Below are 26,312 nucleotides of genomic sequence, written 5' to 3'. Positions count from 1 at the left end.
GTTTGCACTGGTCGTGGTATTTCCAAAGGAAGAGATTCCCAGACAAATGATGCTTAATTGTTTTGTCCTCAAAAAAAACATGTCTTCTTAAAGACTTCATTCATTACTACTTTTCAGATAAAAACTGACCGTGCTTGTACTGTTATTGTCTGAATTTTATTCAGAATTTTAATCATTAATTATATTTATTTATTATATAATATAATTAATATATTTCTTATATATTATATATACAATATAATTAATAATTAATACGGTATACAGTATTACTTTACTTGTGTTTCTCACAAATGAACTGTTGTCTACAGGTGACTGAAAAGCAGATAGGGAAATGTAAGGGAAGGACTCAGTGCCACTTTAGCTTTATTTTTCTTCAGAGTCAGCACACTTGCCATCTGATGTAAATTACATTGTATGCTTTTTACATTTTGTACTAAACTGGCAGTGCTAAAAATGTTAGATTCTAGCAGATTCTTATCATATTTTTTCCATGTGCATTATAGTCTTCCATGTGGAGATTCACTGCCACCTGGAAAGATTTAAAGACAATTGTTTAAGAGGGAATAAATAATATTAATTAATACAGGCCTTCTGTCCTGTAGAGAAGATGGAAAATACCGAGATTCTAGACTAATTCTTAGAAATAACTGATCAGCATCACAGCCTGCCTTGCAAATGATTTCTCCTGAAGCAGTTGAAAATGGGAGTATTGGGTGGGAGTAACAAGAATGGGAAACTGCTGTATCGTGAGACAGAATGGGTACTTGGAATTTTTTGCTTCAGAAGTAGTAGCATGCATTGAGCTGTGCTGCTGACTGAGTTACAGCTGAGCATTTGGTTGCACTTTTAAAATTACATCAGTGGCACAAGTTTTAGTGTGTTTAGCAATCTAAGCAAACACTTGGAATTTGCAAATGTGCGTAGACAAGTCTTTGCAAGTGATAGACTTCTTAAACCTTTTTGTTGTTGTGTATGTTCAAGTACTGCATGGTCTTCCTGGTATAAAGGAAAAAGTTAGTGTGCTTTAAATCCTAAACACTTCAACATGTTAAGAATACAACATTTCAGCAATTGATTCTGAGTTGGGAAAAAACCTTGAAATGTTAATATTTGTCACAGAATGGAAAGTTGTGAGCACGATACCTTAGAAGAGCTGAATCCCCAGTGCTGTGCGGCCCCTGTATGTGTGCACCGAGCTTCTCAGGTGTGCTGGGATTTCCATGAGATACTCCCTGAAGGGAGACGCGACACATGGTCGGGTCTGTGGATGCACCTGTGTGGGGAGACATGCTGGGGAGCATCCAGACTGTGATGCACATCAGCTGCAGCAGCCCGGCCGGGCACAGGTGAACTGCTCACTGGTAGGTGCTGGGACTCCCACAGCTGCAGAGGATAATGAGGAGCTGGCCTGGCCCCCACCCAGGGCTTTTTGGGGCTGGGTGGCAGTGGGGCTGAGCTGCTCAGAGGTTGCTGTGTCTTGTTGGAGAGCGCTGTGAAAGTTGATATTTGTTTTTGTCTCCAGTATGGCAGGATGATTTTTTTTTTTTTTTTTCTTTTTTGATGTTGGTCTTGTCCTTGTGGCTGGGTGAGTACAAGGTTTTTGTGTGCTGTATGAGCAGGCTGCCTTGGGATGGCACCTAGGTGCTGGCATGAGAACAAACAGTGTCTGTTTTAATAGGGAAAAGGAAATGTTCTCAAAGGGCTTCAAGTATTAGTTCTTATGTAAGCCTAGCTTTGATTGCAGTTGTGCAGAATATATTTTTGCAGATCTGGGAGTGAGAATCTTGCTAATTAATGTTTAAATACCCACCTCCATAAGTACTCTGAAACTGCTCTTTCAGCATAGAGTAACTGAATAATTCCAGGATTTGATATATGAAGGTCTTTCAGCTCTAGGAGTAATACTAACAGGAGCTCTTTCCTTTATTTCAGAGGTGTTTAAAGGGGAAATTTCTGGGTTTAGCGTTGAGAATCTGTTATTGGTATAGGCTTGAAATCTGGCTGTTCTTGCTCTTAAGTCAATGCTTTTTTATTTTGGGGGGGGGGGAAATACCTTTTCTATTCAATAGAGACTGCTCTTTTTTTTGGGGGGGGGAAATAGGAATTATTTTCCTTCTATGCTGAACTGCAGTGTTTGAACTCTAAATACCATCAGGAAATATTTAACGTCTAATCTCTGTAAAAACATAATTATCAGCTTTATAGTAGTACTTCTCGCTACCCAGGTGGATGGTAATGTAAATGGAAAGGATGGCCCAGGAGAAATGGGGGTTTATTTAAGATAGTTTTAGATTTAGTGCGACTACATATGACTCCTTTGTTCCCCTGTGGTGCTCAGGTGTGCTCGCACCCGGCTCGTTTGGAGACCGTGAGCAGTATGGACAAGAAGGTCTTGCGATTGCTCTTGAAAGATCTCCTACCATAGATGTGGCCCTAGATAACTGGAGAGTAAAAAGTGGAGCCATAACTTGCTGCGATTTTTCTGGAAAATTAAATTGTGTGGCTGTAGATGATGCAACAGGGAAGTACAGAATAGCTCGTTTCAGACCAAGGGCTTTCCCACCCTGTCTCAGCCCATCTGGGTTCTGTGACCCCTCTCATCCCCCCCAGGAGGCATGCTGGGGTGTGCAATCCCCCCAAAAGCCCTTCTTCCCTCAATCCCCCCAGCCCCATGCGACACAAATATTTGACATAAAATCTGCAGGCTTCTCTTGTCTCTTGCTGTGTCTCCTTCCCTCCCTTGGTATGTTTTCTGTACGGCTGCAGAAGACCCTGCCAAGGGAGGGAGCAGTAATTCCTCTGGGTGGTGGGTCCTGAGCCAAAGGGCCCCGGGGGCTCTTGCTCCCTGAGGAGAGTTTCGATCGATGTTACTGCAGTTGATTAAGGGAATGTGTCAGCTCCTGATTCATGGGATTGGAGTTGTGTTTGCAAGGAGCGGTATTAGAGTACGTTGTCTGTTGTGATAACACGTGTCACTTGGTAAGGTGAACTTACGTGTGAACTTGAACCGTGTTCTGTTGGGAGGGAGCAGAATTCAGCAAGAAGCGACTCACTTGCTTATATTCAGTTTTTTAAACTCCCCGGACTCATGGGAGATTGGATGCAGTGCTTGGGTTTAGGACCAAAGGGGTTATGGAGGTGCAAGTATTTAACTGTGGGAGAATGTCAGAAGGGCGGACCACAGCCTTTTTTTTTTCTTTTTCTTTTTTTTTTTTCTTTTGCCCTAAAACTTAAGACAGAAGTTATAATTATCACTTGTCAATCTTGAACTAATTAAGCTTTAAGCTTGAGAAAATGTTGCTAGGCTGATGGAAGCTCTTTATCTAACACACAGTCAAATGGATTTCTTGGAATGACATGCAGAGCTCTTCATAGTATTGAGTATGTCTTGTTTAGGAGAAACCTGAAGAACCACGTCTGAAAACCTACAGGATGTGTATCCATCTGTGGTGGAAAACTTTTTCTTTGGTTTGCTGGTATTTCTCAGATGTGATAGTTGGAAAGAAGAACAAGCAGTGTAAAAACTACTACCACTGCTCTGGGCTGAGAAGCAAGAGCTGTGGCATGTGAAAGATTAGAGCATGCAAAGTGTAGTGAAATGGGAAAGATACTTCTGTCCAGATCTGAAGAAGCATTTGGCTGCATTTAGCCATTTTTTACATGCCTTAGCCTGACCACAGAAGCTATTCTGTCACTTAAAGTTTGAGCATGGAGATGAGACCCTGCTGCTGCTGTAGCAGAAACTAATGGTGTTACAGAGAAACACTCTGCTGCAGCTTCTGGTGGCCAACATCAATGTAAACACGGGGGGTGTAAACAATAAGGAAGTAAGGTACCAAGAAACCTTTTCAAACTGAAACATCACAAGACTTTTGCTGGCTGGCTATGCTCTGTGTGCAGCTAATGAGAAGAGAGTCATGCCTATTTTCAGCCTAATTAGTGAGACTGGGATTGTCAAGGTGGTTAGAGCTCAGGTGTGCCACAGGCACAAGCAAGCAGAGGAAGAGGGCTGGAGGGAGGTGCACAATGTTGATGGCATCCCAGCTGATTGCAGCTGAGCATGGATGGCACGTTGTGGGTGTCAGGGCTCTGGAGGAGCATGAAGTTGGGGACAGGATTTCTGGCTTGTGTTTACAGCTTGTTGTGACATGCTGTTACGGGTGCTCTGCGCTGTGAGAACAGAGCAGTGACAACTGTGTTATTCTGGCTCAAATATTGCTGATCTGAAGAGCTGCTTGGCGTTGTTGCTGTTGCTCTGTTATTTCCTCCCTGTGGGTCTGTGACAGCAAACTTCTGTCATCCAGCTCTTCAGGGTGGGAACCATCTCCTCGTCTAGAGTTAGGGAGGGATGTGCACAGTGCTACCACGGCGGGATTTTGCTGCTTGACGGCAGTGTCTCAAAAATGCACTACGTAGTGTAGTAAGGAGTTCTAGAAAGCTTGTTAAAGGTGGAGAGAAGCTTTTCCCCTTCCTGTACTGGATAATTCAAGAGCACTTGAGCTACGCTGGCTCCCTGGCAGCTCCTGTGCAAGCCATGGCTTTTCCTCTAGACTTCTCCCACCTCTGGTGTGCTGTTTTCTAGGTCTGCTGTTTTCCTAGCGCTTCAGGGTGCTGACTCTTTCCCAGCTTGTGCGCAGCTTTTCTCTTGCTTTGCTCACGCAAGAATCCTCCCGGTGCAGGAGGAGTTAACTGCAGTGTTGTGCAACTGCCAGGCAGTTGGGTTTCTTGTGTCCTTGTTAAAGAGGAGACATTGGCTTGTAAATATTAATCTCTGAGGTATGATTATGCCTTAGACCACAGGCTACAGACATCTTCCTATAATATATTTTGGCAGGGCTGGTTGATTAATGAAGCTAGAAGCATGAGAGGGAAAACTCTGGGAAACTCCTATGCTACACTGAAAATATCTCATGTAAATTAATATTTCTGAAACATGTTGTCTGCTTTAAATTTAGGCCCAGGGGAGAAAATGTGCTGATACATACAAGTAGTGTGATTTCCTTCCCAAGCTTGGCAAGACTCCTTGCCAGTGAAGGGCAGCGAGAAGCTTTGAACAGAGAAACTAGAAGCTTAATGTTTCTAGCTGTTGAATGAAAGAATTGGGCCATTATGGAAATGGCTGAAGGACGAGTATCAGTGTCTTGAAAGCCTTCAGTGTTGTCTCATGCTGTCCTTTAAGAAGTGCTGTGTTGATGTAAGGAGTTATTGAGGTAATGACTTTTTAATGTATTTAAGGGAAACAAGACCACCCTGATTAGCTGTAGTTTTATTTTCAAAAGCAGTTATGATTACGGAAATGTTGTCGTGTGTCATGAATTGCTCAGTTCTGTGGCCAAGGTATTGCAGGCTTTCTACAAAGCCATTAATTTTAGTGGTTAAGTCTCAAAATTTCTTTCCCATTTTATGGCAGTTTGGCAGCTGAACCAAGTGTAATATGTTGATATGTATCTTCCTGCTGGAACCAGTGTCCTGGTAGCTTCAGTGTAAAGACCATGAGATCTTATATTTGATAGTGGCTATAGGACTGGGAAAGGGGATGCACTGAGGAGGCCAAGGCACATCGTTATGTGGGTGCTGGGACTGGGGTTGGTGGTCCTGCCTCCATGCCATCCTGTTGTCCATCCCCATTAGCTGTACTGGCTGATGTGTCCCTGCAGCTGAACAGTCTGAAGACCAGACCTCAAAAAAACTTTTTTTTTTTTTTTCTTTTTTCATGATTGGATCACTTTGGAGATCCTGTTTGTCATGAGCCTGCAAGAATTCACACAGGACAAATCTTCCCAGGATCTGTATAATATATTTTGTGGGGAAACCTATTGAGCAGTCTCTGTCTCAATGAGAAGTGCACTGGGGCACCTTCTTTGGTAATTCTCTCAAGCAAACCTGTGTAACCTGCCCCAGAAATCTGCCACTGGACATAGATGTTCCAGGGGTTGTACCGTGCCTTGAAAAACCTGCTGATAAACCAGCAGAAATTCTTCAGAGTTATCTGTAACTTTTCAAAATTCTTACTGAGAAAATGTATCCTTTTCATTTTGTTCTGTTTTTATGTATGTACAACACAGTCAGCCTGAAGATGCAAAATAGACCTCTGCTAAATGGTTGTGTCCTGTGTATAAAATTAAGACTAAGCTGAATGGTTTAGTGTGAAGGAGTCCACAGTACTGTCATCATGCTGATGTTGGAGACCTCGCTGCATGTTGGACTGAATTTTCTGAAGTGACCCGTGCCTGCAGAAACAAATGATACAATTTCTGCTTTCTTGAAGGTGGATACATAATTTTAAAAGGTGCTTCAAGATAAACATATGCAATTTAAGCCACCTGGAGGGGCGGCACGTGAGTGACTCTAGACCTGCACTGCTTGACAACCTGGCAGCAGAGGTAAAATACCTCGTTAAAAGGTACAAGTTTAGTCACTTGGCAGAAACTTTGCAGTGAAATGCTACCTAGCTAAAAATGCTAGCTGAACTTTAAGCCCAAAGATGGGGACTCCTTTGTTATTTGAAGATGGTTGCTACTGTTGTGATCAATATGAGCCGTGCTTTTCGTGAGTCTTCATATTCTGCAGTTCTGAGTGTGATGCTGGGTCTGTTACTGTCAATCGCCTGTATCTCCAGCGTTAGTTTTCTAAATCTAATCCAGCACAAGCTCTGCAAAATAAAGCAAGTGTTTAAATTGATGGTTTTGGAAAAAATCAGAAATCAATACGTAATCTTTGAAACCTCTTTTACTCTGGAATTCTTTCTTTCCGCCCCGCGGAATGTGATTAGAGCAGGATGAGATACGCAAGAAGACCGTGCCACCTGCAGGTGCTGAGGAGAGGGTGCGTTTCTCAGCGGTTCGTGCTGGCAAACCTGCTGGCAAAGCAGCCTCTCCCGCTGGCTTCAGGTGATCAGAACAAACATGCTCAGTTTTCCTTGGTACTTCAGCAAGTGGAAGGCATGAATATTATAGAGGTTGTTCTTCCAGAATCCCTCTGTTAGTCAGCCTTGAGTAAATGTAAGTGAAAAGAGTTCAGATGAGGCAGGGTTGGTGGAGTGCAGTTTTCCTTTTTGTTGCCTTTGTGGCAAGCAGCACGTGCCGCTCTAGGTCTGAGGTCCCCCGTGGGGCAGAACCTTGATGCTTTGGTGTGTTGGCTTATGTATTAACTGATGTTCCTTCATAAGTCTTCTGTGTCTTCGTGTTACAGTCTGTCTGGGAGGTGAAAAGTGGAGCTGTGTTTCTGCGAAGGGTGAAGCGGTACACAGCTCAGCGAGGCCGGCTGGATTTCTGGCTGCTCGCTGTCAGATGTTCAGCTGTTTGGGGCTACGCTCGGTCTGAACCCTAAACATGTCAGGTTATAAAAACAATGTAGTAGTGTTGCTGAAAGCCAAGCTGCTTTGCAAGTTTGAAGCTGCCTGCAAATAAACCTTGAAAACAGTGAGAAAGAACATGGATGGGAAATGATTTAAGGAGAACAAAACAAAGTAATGGAAGACAGCATGTGTTGCTAATTGCCTGCCATTCTGATTTCTGAAGTAATTTTTCATCCGTGAGCTATGCGGTCAAATCCAGCAGCAAACCAGCAGTGTACATTCTAGCTCGTGGGCATGTTAAATACTGGGAATTGATGTTATGTCATTGCTGCTGCAGGTCTTCCATTTAGAATCGTTGTGCTGAGCTTGGGGAGTGCTGCTGGAGCTGGGTAGTTCATCATAAATTGTAATTGCATAAAGATGATCTGCAGAAACTCCCCAGACTCAATTTCTAGTTGTAATTGGCAGATGAAAGAAGACTAGGAACAATTATCTGATATTAATTATGTCAAAGACTTTTTGGATTCTCCTCGTCATTAAAGTCTCAATTCTCGACATGACCAGAGAGCTTTGTGCAGGGAGAGGGTGATGGAGAAGGCAACTTTTTAAGGAGCTGTAGTCAGAAGCTGCTATGTGCACCTGGCATCATCGAACATCCTTCAGCAGCTTTAGCTCTTGAAGCCTTATAATGCCCAAATATCATGTTGGTGTATTAGGTCAGCAGCATCTGGGCCTGGAGCTTGATGCGGGACTTTCTGGAGAAGAAAGCTCAGAGCTGAGTGTGTGGGGCCCTGCTAAGCACTCACAGAACCCAGTGCAGTCCTGCCTGCTTATGCCTTTAGGAAAATCTAATCTCCTCATTTAAGTATTTATGCATAGTGAGCTGAAAATGATTAGCAGGTGCTGAAAATTCAACCCCTGAAACAAAGTAGTTCTGCCATACCCACCTCCATGAAAGAGGAGCGCTTCGCAACTACTTCTTTTGGGTAATTTACGCTGTGAGGGTAAGAAGGGAGATGTAGTTTTGGTATGATATGGACTTCTGTAATATACCAAAAACTTTGAGTTCTGATTTTGCAGAAAACATACTTATAAAGTTATTAGTTACTCTTGCAGGTGAGACTGGACAATATTGCAAACCTTATTTTCACAGCATGCTTTTGTAATATATGAGAATGTTAAGGAAGAGAGATTCTAACGTAACTGTGCCCTGATAATACACCTTCTCTCAGCCACACTGTCTGCAGTTACAGAGTTGTGTGCGCTGGGAGGCAGTGAAGTGTTCCACTAATTCCAGAAAAAGTCCTGGCTCAGATACCTCCAGCAGAGAGCTATGTTATGCATAGGATGCACAGTTTATCTTCTGGGCTTGCATGGGCTGTTCCTATACTCAGACAATCCTGATTTTTTTTTTTTTCTTTTTTCTTTTTTTTTTTTCTTTCCCTTGACCTCTCTGATGTCTAGTTTTGTGGCAGCTGTGTTATGGAACAGCAAGGGAAAATGAGAATTAGTAGTCCCTGCACTAAGGAACTAACCTGTAATATCTGAGGCAAAAGGTTGCTTTCTATCTTGTTCCAGAGGGTGTAAAGCCCGTTAGAGGATATCGGTTGTTTGATGTAAATATAGAGTAAGCCTGTAGCAAAAAATGGACATAAGTAGAACTCATGCTGTGGATGGAAGTTAGAAGACTGAGTTTTCTTAGATTTTTTTTTTTTTTTTTTTTTTTTTTTTACTTTGTGGTTCAGTCTGTAATGGGTGTAAGGACTAAGCGCTTCAGCCGCACTGGCACGTGGGGCATCAACTTCAGTAGCTTTCACTTCTCTATGCCCATTTTCATGAATGCTGTCAGCATGTAGTGTATTTGCCACCTCTACTTGTCCTTCAGGTTTACTGGAATCCAGGCAGAGGCTTCCCTGCTAATGGAAGAGGGCAGACAGATGCACAGTGTGATCGACTATAAACCTTGCTTCCTTAGGAATCCAGGCAGGGAAAGTGGAAGTGGTCAAATCTCCCTTGCCTTGCTCCTGTTTGATCAAGCATCCCAATGTCTGTGGGACTGTGGAGAGAAACTGTCTGCTAAGGGTAGCATGAATAATGGCACTCGCACGCTTTTAAAGCAGGGTAATAATAAGCAATATTTATTATATTTGCTTGAGTGCTCAAACATTGTTTTGCTTGAAAGCTGTACTCAGCCTGGCCCCTGGAGGGCACCAACAGCCAACGTTATTTTTTTTTCACTTTCCTCTTAGTTATTACCCCTTGACATACAGCGCTATGAAGATGGCAAATATATCCCCATGTATAGATTAAAGTGAACTTGCTTTGCCTTACATAATTTGGAAATCCAAAAGACCAATTTCTTAGTGTAATTGAAAACCGCTACATTTCAGGCTTATTCATTGAATCAGTATTTCCAGTTAGAATTCAAATTAATCTTGCTACCTTTAAACAAGATAACGAGGGTGTAGTTATATTTACTCAGCCTTTTAACAATCAGCTTCAGTGTAGCTGCATATGATTAACTGCACATGCACAATTGCAAAAGGTTAGTACGGGCATGACTCAAGTCATAAGGGAAATTAATCTCTTAAGGCTGAAAATCTGAACCTACAGTTCAACACTCAGTGTAATGCCCGAGTCCCTCTGGAAAGGAAAAGTAAAAAAGAAGGGGAGAAAGGCAAAATGAGTAGCCCAACATAAGAGCCATGTCAGACTGAGTATACTTCCCTCTGGATTTTTTTTTTTTTTTTTTTTTCATTTAGCCTGGAGTCCTCTTGCTTTAAAGTTGCATTAATGTAACTTCACTAAATTACTATCAACACCTGTTAAAAAGAGCCATGACATCCAAGTGCATTTGTGGAGCACATCTGTATGTCTGTATTTTGTGTTGGCCAGTCAGCTGGAAACACAAGTTTGAGGTCTGCATGTGGAAACGTTTATCTGGAGCATACCCTGCTCTGCATCACAGTCATCTGATGTGGTGGGTAAATTGGGTGGTAAAAACCCGTAATTCTGTGAAAAAGCAGTGGATGGGTTTTAAGAGTACACCTTTATTAAGAGAAGCCCAACGGATAATTTGCTTGGTATCATCCTAAGCTCAGGCACCTGATATGTGGACTGACTTGGTCTTTGAAGTGTCTTGGACCAACTTCCATTCACAGGTTGTGTAATGAGGCAAAGCCCCTGAAGTTCAGGAGGATTAAACTGGACCCACAGAAATGGTCAAGTTCTGGTAGTAGAAGGCTTTTTGGTCTCACTAGTACAGGGTCCAGTGGCTGAATGTCAAAAGATGTCCAACAAAAAATCTGCAGAGAACTAAGCAAGGCAGCAGCTGATCACAGGCTTTGGTGGTCTCTCCATGACTAACAGTGTCCAAATGGAGATCTGGTACCTTTCTGAAAGCTCAGCTCTAGTTCCAAGATGGATTGTGGGAATGCCAATCTGCCCTATGTTATGCAGATCAATGCAAAGAATGTGATATTTTTAAAATGCATTGATATGGAAGGAAAGTTGCACAAGGTCATGTCAGACAGGCTTGAGGGCAGACACTGTCCTGCTGCACTGCCTTTTTGTGAGAAGGTGCTGAACTGGGTCCCCTGCAGCTCTTTTCCCACCACCTCATGTGGGACTGGGTTTTCTGATGCTGAAAACTTCTCCAGTTGTTTGCCCAATAGCTAGGAGGCACGGCGGGTAGGTGGGCACCCTGGTTCTCGCTGCAGGCTGCTGCAGGGAAGAGACAACTCGTACAGTGGTTCAGCTGGTAAGGGCCTTTGCAGAATGTGAGGAACGGCGGGAGATTTTTTGGCTTGTTATTTCTGGGAGTGGCAGGATGTGAAAAGGTTGTTGGCAGGAATAGTTGACACTCAAACTAGTACAGCTTGCAGTGGGCTTATGCTCTCTGTGTGCCTGTAATCTGCAAGAGCTGATGCTCTTTCACTGCTGGTGAGGCTAAGTTGCATTTCCTTGTGTTTGCAATAGTCTAAGACTGCATGTAGGCAGCTGGCGCATGGTAACTGCTTAAGCTGTGCTTACTTGATCTGTGTATGAGCGTGAGGTCGCATAAAGAGGGCACCCTTCAAAATAAGTGTTGTTAATAACTAGTTGTTAGAGCATTGGGAGCAACAGCCGCACAGGGATACCCAGAGGTGGGGTTGTAGGTGCGTGTTTGGGTTGCACTGTCACAACTTCTGAACTGGGTCTGGCCCACCAGCTGGCTTGTACGAACAGGCAAGAGGCAGTTTTTCTAATAGGCTTCTGCATTGTGCTCTATCAAGTGATTATGGCTTATGCTCCATCAACTGAAACTTGTGTTCTCATTTATTCTTGTGCAAAAAGTGAATATTCAATTTTACACATGTTTAAATATAAACACCAATGCAATGTAACACTCTAAAGAAGGGTAAAATACTTCTCTGTTGGCTGCTATGCTAATTGTCCTCCCTGTCATTCATTTACAGGTCTGGACTGGGTTATCTGTGCATCCATGTCTGTTGCAATGTCAGCAAGCAAAAGCCAGGATGGCATGCAGATTGTTTTAATTTGTGCTGGGGACTGTTTTCAACTGTATGAATAAGAAAGCATCTTTAAATACTCCTGCCTCTACTGAGCTGAGTGCTCCCGATTTCCAGCTCTGCAGCGCGTGTATGTACTTGGCCAGCAGGGTCAGAGCTGGGCCTACGAGGTAGGTGTGAGCAAATTTATAAAGAAGTCATTAAATTCATGTAAGTTGTTCTTTGTCCATCTAGCATCTTAAATTGGACCCTGGATGTGATATTTCAAGTAGTAACATTACTGTGCTGTGGAACTAATGTGGCGATGTTGGGTGGGACTTGCTGGTTCTTCTGGATCTGCACTGAGGGTCATGACTCTGTCGAGGGAAATCTGTGTCTTGGACATCAACGTCGCCACACAAGTTCCACAGCACAGTAATGTTTTCAGTCACAGACTGGAGTAATTCCAGGGAAGCTGCTCTGTTCTGTTGACTAATTAATAATACATCTCTTTTTTTAAAAAAAAAAAAAATAAACCAATGTATACTTAACTGATAAGCTAGAGTAGCCTTAAAAGTTACATTTCAGTCCATGAGCTGCATAATACAGTGCTGTTACTCTGAAAATCCTAACTGGAACAAAACTTTGGATGCGTGAGTTTGGGTTATGCTTATAAAGTAGTTGGATTGTTTTACATGTAACTTGTCATGGCTTCCCCCCCCCCCGAGAGAAAGGATGGAAAATATAAAGTGCAGTAGCTTAGCGAGCTAAGTGAACTAGTGGAGGTAAACAAACCTCCTTCGTTCTTTTCTGAAAGGGATTTGGAACTAAGATGAAACCTGTAGCAGTGAGGTGAAGTTGTAAAGCCGCTACCCAGCATCACCTCATCCTCAACCAGCTGTTAGTCAACAAGCTGCTCTGCAAAGCAGCTTATATTGAACATTCTCTACTGTTGAGGAATGCAGAGTAAAATAATGTGTAAAACTAGGATTTGGGAGGGGATTTTTATCTACTGCTGTAACTGTACAACACTGGCCAATGCTTTTTGTTTTCAGCAGGGTAAGAACAGAGTTTTCTGAACTTCTGCCATTGTCACTTCAGCTGAGTCTTGTAAAGGCTGCTGACACCTTGTTGTAATGCTTACATGTACTGGGGGGGAGAGGGAACCAAAATTCATTAGTGGAAAGACCAAATTATTGTGAAAAGCCAGGTTGTTTTTTCGTTCATTCATGGTGGTTGTTCCTCAGCATCACAGGCTGTTGACATGGTGAGAGTAAATGACAGAGTGTGGAGTCCTAATGTGAGCATCCCCAACAGACAGTTTCCTCCTGCTTTTTTGTGGTTGTGTGTGCATGTGGGTTTGGTTTTAGTTTAGTTGGGGTTGTTTTGGGTATGGTGGGGGGGGGTTTTGACAAATCTGCTTTTTGCCTCTTACTGTGTCAGGGAAGGGAAAAGCCTTTAGGTTTGTTTTCCTCTAGAAATGTGCTTTCAGATTCAGAGGTGTCCTTGGTTTCTGGAAGAGTCTTTTGCAGATGGGGTAGAAAGTCTCTGCTTGTTTGCCCATCTCTGCTGTGCTGCAGTCTCGTGCTGCTGCTCTTGCTCCCTGGCTGCTCAACCTGGTGTTCCATGTGCATCTCCCAACCTCTTTTTCCAAAGAAGTATGCCCAGAAATTCCCAGGGTGCAGGGGATCTCCCACTCTCTCTGTTTTTCACATGATTCAAGGAGTAGCAACCAAGAAAAAGAAAAAAAATCGGAGTTGTCTTCTCTGATGCTCAAGAGCATACTTCAGAACTAGCTGTGAACAGCACCAGGTACCACTCATGGCAGAGTGGTAGTAAGGATTTAAGGCTTGGGCTATGATATCAAAATACACATCTTACAACACAAATCAGGATTGCTTTGAAAGCTGAGGCTTTCATTTTATTTGTATGGGATCTAGATGAATGGTCTGTGCGATCAAAAGAGATTGTGTTGTAAATGGGTTCACAGAGAAACTGAGTGATGCCAAATGAATGGAGATCAGTTCATGGGCTCAGAGATGGGACCTAATCCTAACCTGGAGCAGGAGTGTGCCGGGCATGATGCAGACAGCTTTTCATCTTCTGATTCTCAATAATGAGCTTTGAAAGCCTGTAGACAGTTCTGCTCTGTTAGATTTTTTGCTTGAGGGAAGAGGCATGCTATGTAAGATACAGAAATCTCATGTGGTGCCATATACACCTCTGGAGCAGGATGACTCCTTTGATTTGGCTGTACCTGAAGTGCTCTTATGGACTATTGTAATGCAAGTCAGTTTTATCCCTGGTTAACAAACAAAACTCCATCGCCTTGAGGATGTCCAAAATGGAATAAGTTAAGAGTCACAGAGGCCATTGATTTAGGAAACTCTATGCTCCAGCTCTTCCCAGTGTCTGAAAGATTTATTAAGAGAATTCAGATTGCGAATGTTCAGAAACACAGGTGGAGAGTATGTACACAGGACAAGAATCATTAGAAGGGTGGATACTTTAAAGTCATTGCCAGCACTTTCTAGATACTTTTCTTGGACAAATGACTCCTGCGGGCAGAGATAATCTTTATTTGAAAGATATTAAATCTTCTTATCGCTGTGAACTAGATCTTAGAAAGGCTGAAGATTCCATTTTTCAGTAATCTGGTTCATGGGAGCCTTCTGGCGGCATTAAAGGTGAGAATTAACTTGCTCAGCCAGTAAGTTAATTGATCCTTATGGGTCCTTTCCGGCTTGAGATATTCTATGATTCTATATTAAACAAGAATGATTTGGGAGCCTTGCCAATGAATGACTTGGAGGAGATCTTGCAGTTAAATTCTCCAAAACGGTGTTTAAACTCTTTATTTGTTTCCCCAATATCTCCCAGGTTGGGTATCAAGCTGTGTTAGTTAAACCTTTATCACTTCTGCAAAAATTAAGTCTTTCAAGGGGACAACTTTAAAGATTTAAAGATCTGCATTTCAGGGTGGATACGTCTTTGCTGAAATGCTCCTTAGCACAATTGCATTGTAGTTAATCTATCACCCTTCAGAACTGGCTTCCAAACTGAATAATGGAAATTACCCCAACTTCTGTGTATGCTCCCAGCTACTTGAAGATGGTGATTGCAACAGCAGGGAAACCAATACCTCTGGTACCTGAAAATGAGATTTATCTTGTACCTGTCACGAGTTCCTAAAGAATCTTGGGAACAGTGTTGTTAGTTACCAAATCCAGTTCCTGATTTTGTGAGCAGCTGTATAACAGAATCATGGTAAAATAATCTGGAAGGATGTTAGAGAAGTCATGCAACTCATCCATCAGCCTCAAGGCAGGATCAACTATATATTAATCCTGACAGATATTTATTCAATGTGTTCTGAAAGATCTTCAATGTTAGAGAGATGCTCAGCTAATCTATTCTGTCTCCTCATCCCTGCCATTAAAAGGTTTTGTTGAAGTTTACCCTGAATCTATCTTCATGTAATTAGTCAAGAAAATTGAGTAACTTGTCGTATCTGTCCCAGGTATGGAAAAAAGATTATATTCTACACCTATGTATATGAAGACTTCAAGGTACCCCCATCAGTTGTCTTTTCTTTAGGATACACAACCCTTAATGTTTTTAAACTTCCTTCACATCATGCTTTGCAAATTTCTGATTAGCCTCATGGCACTCCTGTACTCTCTCCAGTCAGTCTGTACCTCTCTTGATTTAGAATATCTTAAGTGTCTAAAATAGCATCCATCACCCATTTTTGATTCAGTAACAATGTTTGAAATATATTTGCTATCAAGCTTAAAGTAAACGAGTACTATTACTTAAATACTATTTCCTCTAACTGGTAGATTTGTCCTCCATAGTAACACAAGTCCTGGATAAAATGAAACCAAATATTAAATACTAGTTTGGGAATGAATGTGCATTTTTAAAACTAAATTGGGGGTCTAAAGCAGGCCTTAGCAATATCCAGTCTTAGTATTTTTCCCCAGTGAGTTGGACCCAAACAGCTTCAGCCTTTGACCTTTTTAAACTGACATTTTGTTACCCCTTTACCTGTTTGCTTTTCTGTGAATACCCAGTGTTTCTGTCGCAATTGCTATTTTTGTGCATTCCAATTCTTTATAGCAAGTTCCGAATCTCACAGCCAGTGTGCAAGGATTTTCCTGTTGTGGAAGATAGTCTCATTTGCACGCACTCTGACGTGACAATTTATTTCATGAAAAATGATGTTTGTTGCTGATTTTGATGCATGAAACTTCTGCAGAGCCTTTTTTTAATTATTATTATTGTTTTGTTTCCCTCCTGCAATTAAAGCCTGCATTTTACTCAGTGCCTTTTGTTTCTTTTGAACTCATCAGGGGAAGAATATAATCGGGTAATATTTGAAATTACAATCTTGGCTAAGAGAAAACATAAATTGTGAAGTAGTCATCACCTTAGATTAGCATTCCAAAGCTGATAAGTAGACAGGCCAAATAATCTGCACTCATTTCTGAGCAACAGTTTAGGATTCTGGGGAATCAGATATCACACTAATCAGCTTGGAGGAAATAATGCTCAGTTAATCAAGGTGGGAGCATAAAGCTACAACAGCAGAAGCTGAAGCGATTTACTAGTCACTTGCAGCCAAGGAGTGCATATACTCTTCATCCTGCTAGAAAATTAGGGGTGTGCAGAGATAGAAATGGCAATGATAAAATGTAGGGAGGAATCTGGGATTAAAAGAGATAATTTGATTCCTTAAAACCAGACCAGAAGGCTCCACAAACCCTCTGGCTCTCACTTAGAAAGCCTCACCATGTGCCCAGTGTGGGCACAGTAACAAACTCCAGACCTTTAGCATAAAAGTGGAAAAAAATTGTGATGTGCCAGAGGGAAAGCAAGAAATAGTAAGCTCTTGCTGATGTCTTTAACTACTGAATTAGCAGCAAATTTGCTAGCAAAAAAAGTCCAGCTGGTGCTAGGAAATGGATTGCTTTCCCAACTTCAAAGCCTCCACTAGGGTGGCCAGGAAGAATAACACCTTCTATGGACAGTCCGTTTAACTCCTGAGTGCATGAGTGAGGTGGGCTAAGCAAGATCCTGATAGATGATTTTTTTTTTTTTTTTTTTTTTTGTCTTGCAAAAATATTGAGCAGTTTGGGCTTAGGGTGAGAGAATACCTTTTTGAAAGGGTTTTATGGAAATTGCTTCTGTAACAGGGCCAGAGATAAAACTTTCCACACTGTGCTGCAGAAGGAAATGACCATCTGAGTTAGAGCTGAAGGAAATTTACTTTATTGCTGAAGCCACGGTTATTTTCCCAGAAACTTTATTCTTCAGGTTGCATGCGGGGGGGCTTCTAGAAAAGGTTTTTACATGCTCCAGTCGGGCAAGGGAGAGACAATTCGTAGTGAGACATTGGGCTCCAAGCCTTCTGTGTTTATTACCCCTGCTTTGAGTGTGTGCATTGGCATGAAGGTGCTGAAGTCAGTAAAATTTTGGCTAATTTTTGTAACAGTGAAGCTTCCAAAATTGCTTCATCTTTATGCAAGCTGGCTTTCTGAAGCGTTGGCGTTCCGTGACATTCTGCATACTGTGCTAAATGCAGCAGGGTTTTTTTCATGTTGAAGTGGAGCTGCAATAATTTCTGAGGTCTGTGGCTTGTTTCAATTATTTACTTCCACAAAAAGATTTTTATAAATCCTCCTTTCTCTTTCATATTATTAACTTTCTTGTCAAACTTTTATTTAAACCACAGAGACAAAGATGGATCTTACCTTTATAGTTCTGCAAAGTTAGATTTACTTCTTTGACCTGTTTCAGTGTGATTGAAAGCTAATCTGTCTCCTTTTTATTGGCTTTTGGTAACGCATGTATTTCTTTGTTTCCCTTTTTCATTTTGTATTGTCTTGTGAAAATATGTAACTTTACTTCAAGCTGTAAAAAATTACCCTCCTACAGGAAGGAAAAAAATGACAACCCTTAATCCAATCCAAGAGAAGGTTTATGTCTTTAATTAGCTTCTTGGATTGTATTCATGTATGATTCAAATAAAATGAACTATGAGCAATAATAAAGGTCCTGTGGTCACCTCTGACCTTGCAGAGAAGAGCGCTAAAGCCAGAAATCTTTTCTGGCTCAACATCAGTGACAACTGCTTGCTTTTGTCTTTCTTTGGAGCTAACTTTTTGCCATAAAAAGTATGTAGAGCTCCCACTGCAGTTAGCTTGCTTGGCCAAGGGCGCAATTTGGCTTGTGGGCTGTTAACTCCAAAGGCTTATATTTTAAATAATATTGCACTCTGTAATTAGTCCTTTCAGTGATCTAATCCTAGAGTGTATGTTTCCAACCCCTCTGCAAGGGTTATTTACTCTTGTTTTTTTAATACACTTCAGGACGTAAAATGGCTTTTGTGTTATGCTAAAGTTTTAAAGCTTAGTATTGCTATTTATAGAGGTTGTTAATGTTTTGCCTTACTCAAGCAGATGATCTCATGATCATCCGTGGTGTTATTTATGGGGCAAAATTTTCTCTGCCTATTATATGTCATTCTTTTTTGCTTCCAAATTGCTGAATGAGCATCAGGGTTATAGCCAGGGATATTGATCCTGGGACTGATTTTGATAGAAGGTGCTGACTCACAGCAGCAGCTCAAAATTGATCAGTGTTTCCTTCCCTCCAGGGGAAGCATCTCCGTGGTGTCTCTAGCAAGTTCCTGACCCTCTAAAACAGGGACAGCGCATCAAGAACATGTTGCCAGACTTAATGTATTTTATTTGCAATGTGTTTGCAGACTTGCAGGTAGGGAACACCAATAAAATCTGCACACTTAACTACTTGCAGTGGTTGAATTTATCAAGGTGTTTTGCTACGTTTTCTATTGAATGGCTTCCACTATATCAGAGCGTAAATAAGTACTATAGCCGTTTTTTGCTCATCGTCAGGGATGAAATACCATTTTGCTGGCATGTAAGGGGCAGGTTCAGGTGCCTGATAGAGCAATGCAATGTATAGCCAATATTCACTTTGTTCTGTTGCTGAATGCATGGAATTGGATTAAAAACAACAGAATAAACAGAAAACCAACAAATAAACAAAGCAGAACAAATGCTGCTAAAATTAGCAGCTGTTCAACCTGCCAGTTAGTGATAGGAAAATCTTCAAAAGACCTGTGTTTCATGGTGTTTTGAATATGGTCATCCAGTTCTGTAGCTCCTGTTTTTGGGTTGAAAGCATATGGATACGTATTTTCATTGATGTTCCTGGTTCATTCTTTAAGCATGTTTTGTTCTGGTGTTACTGAGACTTAATAATGCAGTCCTGATGTTTGTTAAATATGTGCTCTTTTTATATAGTCTTTTATAAATGGTTGTAAATGAATGACGTTTATTTAGCACTTTCACCTTCTTTATGGAATAACAGTTTGTTTTGGTACATCTGTTACAGTGCTGTTTATCTGTAAAATTGTATTTTGGTCACCTGCTGCCCAAACAGCCTACCAAAGCCCCCAAACCAAAAAGAAATCCCAAAGCCCTTGTTTAAAGCAGGCATATCGATGTAGAAGGTCTCTAAGTACTATGGTAACCTCCACTCTGAAATTAAATGGCTAGATAATATAACCTTGAAGAGCTGAAAAGTATTTTGGAACACAGATGCACAGTTCCGAATGAAAAATTTGGTTCAGACAGCAGTTATGACAAAGTTCAGCATCCAAGGTTAATTCATGAAAGTTGAGGCAATTGTGGGGTAAGTGAAAATTTCAGCTTTGTGAACCGGAAAGCTAAGGAAGTAAAGAAGAAAGGGGAACTGCTCAGAAACATATGACAGAAGAACATAAATATTTTAAAAATCAAGAATGTGTGTGGATTAAAGCTACAAAGGGAATTAGTGTTTTACTGGGTAAAACCCCCGGAAAACAGAATTATTTTCTGCACGTCTTGGACCTCACTGTCTAGCTTTGGAATAATAGTGATCGTCCATGTACTGTATCAGACCAAGTGTTAGTTTGTGCTCTGCCTTCATTCAGATTATTATCCAAAATGGAAAAAAAAAAACCCAAAAAACCAAACATGGAAAAAAATTCCCTGATTAAAAATCTGGTCCTCCCTCAGAATGATGCCATAATTCACATGGTGTTGCACTGGGAGCATACTGGGGGCATAAATAGCTTTATTTGTTGTGTAAGGATACGCGTCTGTGTTTTAATGAATGTACTACAGGGAGCACATCTATAAGTTGGTGTTGGTTAGTACAATCGCTTTGTTCAACCTAATGGGCTTTGGGGAAAGGTCAAAGTGATGCGGGTAGTGATTTGAGGACATCAGTTAGTTCCTGTTTTCTTTAAGGTCGCTAATGTGGTATGAACTTAGCAGCTTCAAAACGACATGCCCACCTCTTCTCTTAGGTTTGTGCCCATCTTGTTGGTACTGCTTAATACCTCTAGGTAAAGGAACACAAAGTTAGTAAAATATTTGGGGTTGAGGGTAAGAAAAACATTTCTTCAAAGTCAGTTAGGTGTGAAATATTTCAAAGATAATGAAGACTTTCCTGTGTAGCAAAACCTCAATTTTCACCAGTCTGTTACTTCTCTGTTGATCATTTGGATTATTTTAATTATCTTGTGGGCTGAGACTCAAAAATATCACGTGCTACACAAGTGTAAGAAAAAGCAACAGATGGGTATGGAGTTGGGAGAGGAAAAGCAACAATGGTGCAGTACTGGGTGTAACAATGAAATTTCAACATCCTAAATGTCACCTTTTCTGACAGAAGAGTTTCAAAGAGGGATTTGAATTCTGGGAGAAGCCCAAGTATTAAAGGTAGTATGGAAGGAAGTCCAAATAAAGGTGGCACTTTAAAATCTGTTAATTAGGTGGTGTTGCTGGATAGATTCATAGGTCAAAGACAAACTGACTACTGGCTGAAGACTTCTAAGTTAGGCACTGACCATGAAAGACCTCAAAAATTGTCTCTGTTGGCAGACCCTTTCAGAAGAGGGTTTGCTTCAGCTTAGGTTTACCTGCTTTTGAAAGAGGGGGAACTGTTATCTCAATAGCACGTTTTAATTGAGCAATGCATGCATGAGCAAACTGATAAACCCTTGAGTTTAGCAAGGAACGACTTTAATTCTTATCAATTAGGGGGAACAAGGCCTACTGATTACTGAGGTTGAGTGATGATTGGTTATATTAATTGGTGAAAATCAGGGCGGTGTTTGTTTTAAATCTACTAACCTCTGCCTTTCTATACTAATACAACTTGGAATTGCCTTGGCTTTCTGATTTGATGGCTCAGAAAGCACAACATTGTAGCAAAAATTAATATGAGTAAAAATGGCCAACTAGGAAGAGTAAAGAAAATGAATGTGGCCAGGTGTAGCAAGTCTTTGATCATAGATTACAAAGATTATTTCAGTGCACATAAATGTAAAGAGCAATGATGTCTTGAAAGAGTTTGTAATGCACAAGTTCACGTGCATCACAAAGTGTAAAGGGTAGAGAAGGGTAAAGGATTAAGAAAGGAAAAGATAAGACTTTGTGCATCATTAATGAAAGATGAGGAATAGAAAGACAAATGAAAACTTTCACTGCATAGAATGATGACTTTAATTCTTTCTTTTACTTGTCTGTTCACAAAACACAATCTGAGCATTTAAAGAAGTAAAAGAGGAGAAAGGCCTAAGACTGATGTATCACAGAGCACGAGGAAATGGTGGCAACTGTTTCCAATGTGAAAAGGAGCCAAGAACCTATTTAAATGTGATGCATGTAAGGTAAACCATGAACCAGAGCTGAAATCAGATTGTGCTACGGGAAAGCAAGTGGCAATGTTGGCCTCTTCCAGGGCTGTTATCCCATGGAAGGGCAAAGGGGAGGCCAGTTCAGGGTATTTGTTGGCACTGGCTGTCAGCCTGGGCATTGCTGGATCGTGTACCAGCCAGGAAGACTGCTGGAGAGGGGGAGCTGGTGTGCCATCTTTCTAGAAGATACTGATGGGCAGCACTGCATGTGGTGCCGTGTGAGCTGGGTTGGGTTTTGGTGCCGGGGTTGCTGCCGGACTCAGGGCTCACCTGGTACTGCTCCGAGACCAGCCTTCTTGTTCCTACAGTACTGCCAATGTTCCAGACCTACAGTTATCTATGTTTATTCTTCTGCTTCCTTTAGGACTGTCAAAACTACGCCTCCCCCAAAAACCACCAACAAAACAAGCAAGCAAACAAACAAAAACAGAACACACACCCCCCCTCAACCCAACTGGAAAAATCTCACTCGGAAGGCCTGCCACTTGCTTTTATTAGTTCAGTGTGCTCCCAGCTGGCTGTTTCAGTTGTCTTATGTGTTACTACATTGCAGAGATCATGGTGAGATGATTATTTAGTAGTGGTAGTGGGCTCCTCTACCGTATATGATGTGCTGCTTTAGAAATATATTTACTTTTCAGTTGTTTCTCAGCAGGTGATTTCCCCTTTCTAGGGCAGCTTTGTAAAACAAGATTAGATGAGTTTTGCTGCCTGATTATTGCTACCTCAAATCTCTTCTCTGAGGGGCTTTGCTGCTCTTGTTTGAGCCAGGCAATGGGGGAAGTAGTTTGTTGTTTTTCTTTTTTGTTGTGTGTGGTTTTTTTTTTTTTTTTTTTTTAATCTGTAGACTATGAATCATTGGTGGAATCAATAGATTTTAATCCAAAACTTCTGCTGAAGGTTTTAAGGAGTCTATAAAACATGTACAGCATGCAAAAAAAGGCACCGAGGCCCCTCTGACAGCCTGAGATACGAAGTGGGCTGGGTTGCCAGCTCCATCCAGGATAGTAGCCGCTCAAGCCAGTGCTTAGTAGAGGCTGAGTTGAATTCTGGTCCACTTCTCCAGCATGCATGAGATCAGAGAGAGCTCCACCAGGGTCAACTAACGTGGGGGTCTGTGTAAGTAGCTTTGCACTAATTAATCTCTCAGTTCCTTATAGCAAAGGAAAAGGTGGGGAAGCAAGTGTGGAGATTCCTGCCCAGGGTGTTCTGGTCTGGTGGATGCCTGTATCGCCTGAATGCATCCTTGTTAGGATGTTTTTACCTCAGGGTGTAGGCTAGGATCAGGCAGCCAACTCCTTGCTCTTCGCTCTCTTTTAGGAGATACTGTAGCTGTAAGTAATCATCAGAGGGCTTGAATTTCCAGAATGTGGCATTCCCAGCATAATGAATGAATAGGCTTAATACCTACTTTCTGCTTTTAATATCTAACACCTGGAAATATAAGTCCATAGTGACGTGAGCTATTCTATATTGCTGCTGGGAGTTTTAGGAGCACATGTGGCTTAGCTGTAGGTACTGAGTTAAAGGAGTTGTGAAATGCCATCTGCAAGCTTGTATTGTGTATTCTAAAACAGCAGACATGTCATACTTGGTTTTGCTGAGACTTATCTTGTTGTTTGTGGGTCTCTCTTCTGGTAGCTTTTTTAACTCTATCTTCAAGCTTTCCTTTCAGCATTGGTCTTGGTTATATCTAAACCAAACATTAAAGGTATATGCGCAAGATAATACTTTCTATTCCATTCAGTGCACTTTAAGGTACACATTTTGAAATTATTTTTACATACAATACCTAACAAGCATTTTACTGATAACATGGGGGAAAAAAAAATCAGTATCCTTTGTACGGGAATTTTTTTCTAACTTGCATTAAAATCATACAACTCCACTGCACTGCATCAGCACATATGTTTTGTGAATTAAAAAGTATACTTTCCGTGATGATCACCCATCTGCTGCTACTTCTGATAAATTTAATGCTGGCTCCTGAATACTGAAGCACTAGGATGCTTTACTCTGGCATGTGCTTGACAAGCGGATCTTGTCATCCCCAGGAGAGCCTATGAGACAGTACTGATGAAATATGTAAACAATTGGAGGTTTGGTGAAGTCAAACAAGAGGGAAACATGGTTTATTTGTAGTTTAAAAACAGAAAGCCACAAAATCCCCCACCTTTTTTCTGCCAACCTGTGCAACAATGTCTCCTTGTATTAATTTATTTTAAAGCTAATCTTTTAGAAGCCTGATAAAATCCTAGAATGGTTTTGGTTGGAAGGTCCGTCCCCTAGCCCAGGTTTCTCAGAGCCCCATCCATCCCGTAGGTAGGCGGATAATAAAGTTTGTACCTAGCGAAGAGACCTTGCTTTTCCATTTGCTGTTAAATCACTGCAGAGCTATCACTACAAGTGCAAAATCCAACTGATAAGGGTAATCTGCTCCTCGCTGTTTTTTTGGGTGTCTAGTCCAACTCCTGGCACCGTGCTGAGAAGGATGGAGGGATGAACTGGGAAGTCCCTGGAGAGCAGACTGGAACCAGTGTAGAAGTGTGCTGGCAGTAGCCCCACATCTGGGGAAGCACTGTGATGCTGGTGTATAACCCAGCCCGCAGGAGACACCTTGGGGCTGGCCACCTTGGGTCAAGGGTGGTAGGACCTGGCTGAGCGGCAAGGCTGTGGGCATGGGAATGCTCCATCCTGCTGGGCTCCTGCATCAATAGCTGGAGGCAGTTTGGGATCGGTTGCGTGCAGGGCTGAGTTGTATTTATCTGGAGACAAATAGAGCCTTATTTCTGCTTGCCGTTTCTGTCATGCAACATAGTTCCTAGTACAGAATAAAATACAATGTAATTAAACTGAAACAATTATTATTTTGAATATACAGCTTTGAAGCTTGGTAGGTTTTTTGCTCATCCCTCCTCCTTACAAATGTTAGATTATTTGACTTCTTTAGTCTAGTCCCAGTTTGTAACAGCTCCATTGCCATCTTCATTTTAAGGTAATTTTGTCTTACAAAATTTGGAATAATTCTGTAGGATTTCTATAGAAGTCAAATCTCGCTCTAGTTCTGGAACATTAAATAGCTGCTGCTTTGGGCTTTGGTTTGGCCAAAATTATGAAATAAAAAATTTCAAGTATTTTGCTGATAGTATAGGAGCAGCTCCAGTGTTTCTGTCATCGGGATGTGGAGTGTTCTGGGGAGATTGGTGCTTCCATTCTGGGCAATACTTCAGCCTAGAGCAGCAACTGTCCTGAAATGTCTCTGATGATCTGTAATGGCAGAGAAAATCCACTGATAGTTCTCATTTCTAAAAGCTGAGCATTTCACTCCTACAAACGTGCTTATGGATTGAAAATGACGGTGCTCAGGACACAGCTGGATGAAGCATATGATTTCATTGTGTCTCTATTTCCTTGCTTCTCCATTGTCATGCACTTTTGCAGTCATTTAATACCTTGTAGGCTGATTGGAAAGTGATTGCAAAACAGAAAAAGCAGGTGGTTTTGATGGTACTTTTGCACTTATTTTAAACTCTCTTCTTGTAGCTGCAAATGAACACAGAACACAAAACAGAGCTGAATCAGGGCTCAAACATGTCTTTTTTTAATAAAAGTTTTTTGTGCATAGCAAAAGAAAAATAATATTTTTGTATAATATAGCTGAAATTTGCTGTAATACAGTGAACAGTGACTTATTCAGGAAGGTTCAAGATATTTAAGACATCCCCTTTATTGTCCCATAGCATCTTTTCTCCTTAAAATGCCACACATAAGTACATGCAAAAGGTCCGTGCTAGGCACTGACCTAAAGCCTGGGCAAACATGAATAGAACTCAATGCCAATGAAAAAAAAATGAGGGAAGTAATTTTTCTCTTGAATATTCTGCTTGATGTGTGTGGAAGAGGTGAATGAATACCTTGAAGAAAAATATAGTACAACATCATAAACACATGGATTGTTTTCTTGCTGCCTGGAGATGGTGTTTTGAAAACTGTAGTTGAAAATAGCTTAGGGCAAGGCCATAAAAGTTACGGAGAAGTCAGGTGGTCTTTTTTTTTTAATTTTGAAGTAATTATGGTTAATTGATGGGATTAACCAGAGAATAAAGAGGTTCACTTTAATCTCTCAAGTCTCATTAACTGTAAATCATCAAAGGAAGGAAATCTGTATGAACAAGTGTTGTCCTGTCTATGTCAATATCTCAAAACATGATATTGTCTGTAGCTATTAACGTATGCAGAAGCAGTAGAGAACTGGATACATGTAGGTGCAAAAAGTTACTTTGCCTTCGGCAGCCCTAAGATCAGCAAACAGAAAATAATCTTTTGGGTAGTACAGGTAAGGTGAAAATATTGAACATGTAAATCAGTACCAATGGAACTGAATAACTAGAAAAACTCTGAAATACCTTCCTTTCCTGAAAATAATGATGCTAGCTTCAGGAAAGCATATAGTTTAAGGGAAGTTCATCTGAATAAGGTTTTAATCCTGGACAGCCATCAATAAAATTGGGAATTTCACGTGCTTTAAAGGAGTAACTAAAAAAGTAATCCTCTTAATAGACTTATCTTACTGTGGGATACAGTGGGAAGAGGAGACAAAGGCTGTAACTCAAACAGTGTAGGAATGCACACTATTGCCTTTCAAAAGATTTAGGCTGTCTCTACTGTAGAGCTTCTGCTGATGCAGCTCTCTGGTGCAGGTATGATGTATGCTACCCAATGTTACCTGTTTATCACATCCTTCATA

The 26,312-nt window shown here is 41.2% G+C and overlaps 1 long non-coding RNA gene across 5 annotated transcripts in view; it reads left to right on the top strand.

The window, feature by feature from the left end:
- LOC114011180 (uncharacterized) overlaps positions 1 to 26,312 on the top strand; it is a 209,866-nt gene that overhangs the window by 60,706 nt on the left and 122,848 nt on the right. For all 5 annotated transcript variants that reach the window (XR_008747500.1, XR_008747501.1, XR_008747498.1 and 2 more), the window contains exon 3: positions 11,755 to 11,978. This is a non-coding gene — a long non-coding RNA (uncharacterized LOC114011180). The remainder of the gene's footprint in view (positions 1 to 11,754; positions 11,979 to 26,312) is intronic.

Source organism: Falco peregrinus, chromosome 5 (assembly GCF_023634155.1).
Source record: "Falco peregrinus isolate bFalPer1 chromosome 5, bFalPer1.pri, whole genome shotgun sequence".
In the NCBI taxonomy this organism is placed as follows: domain Eukaryota; kingdom Metazoa; phylum Chordata; class Aves; order Falconiformes; family Falconidae; genus Falco; species Falco peregrinus.
The sequence above is the reverse complement of the archived record's forward strand: the minus strand, read 5'-3'. Positions and strand labels throughout refer to the sequence as shown.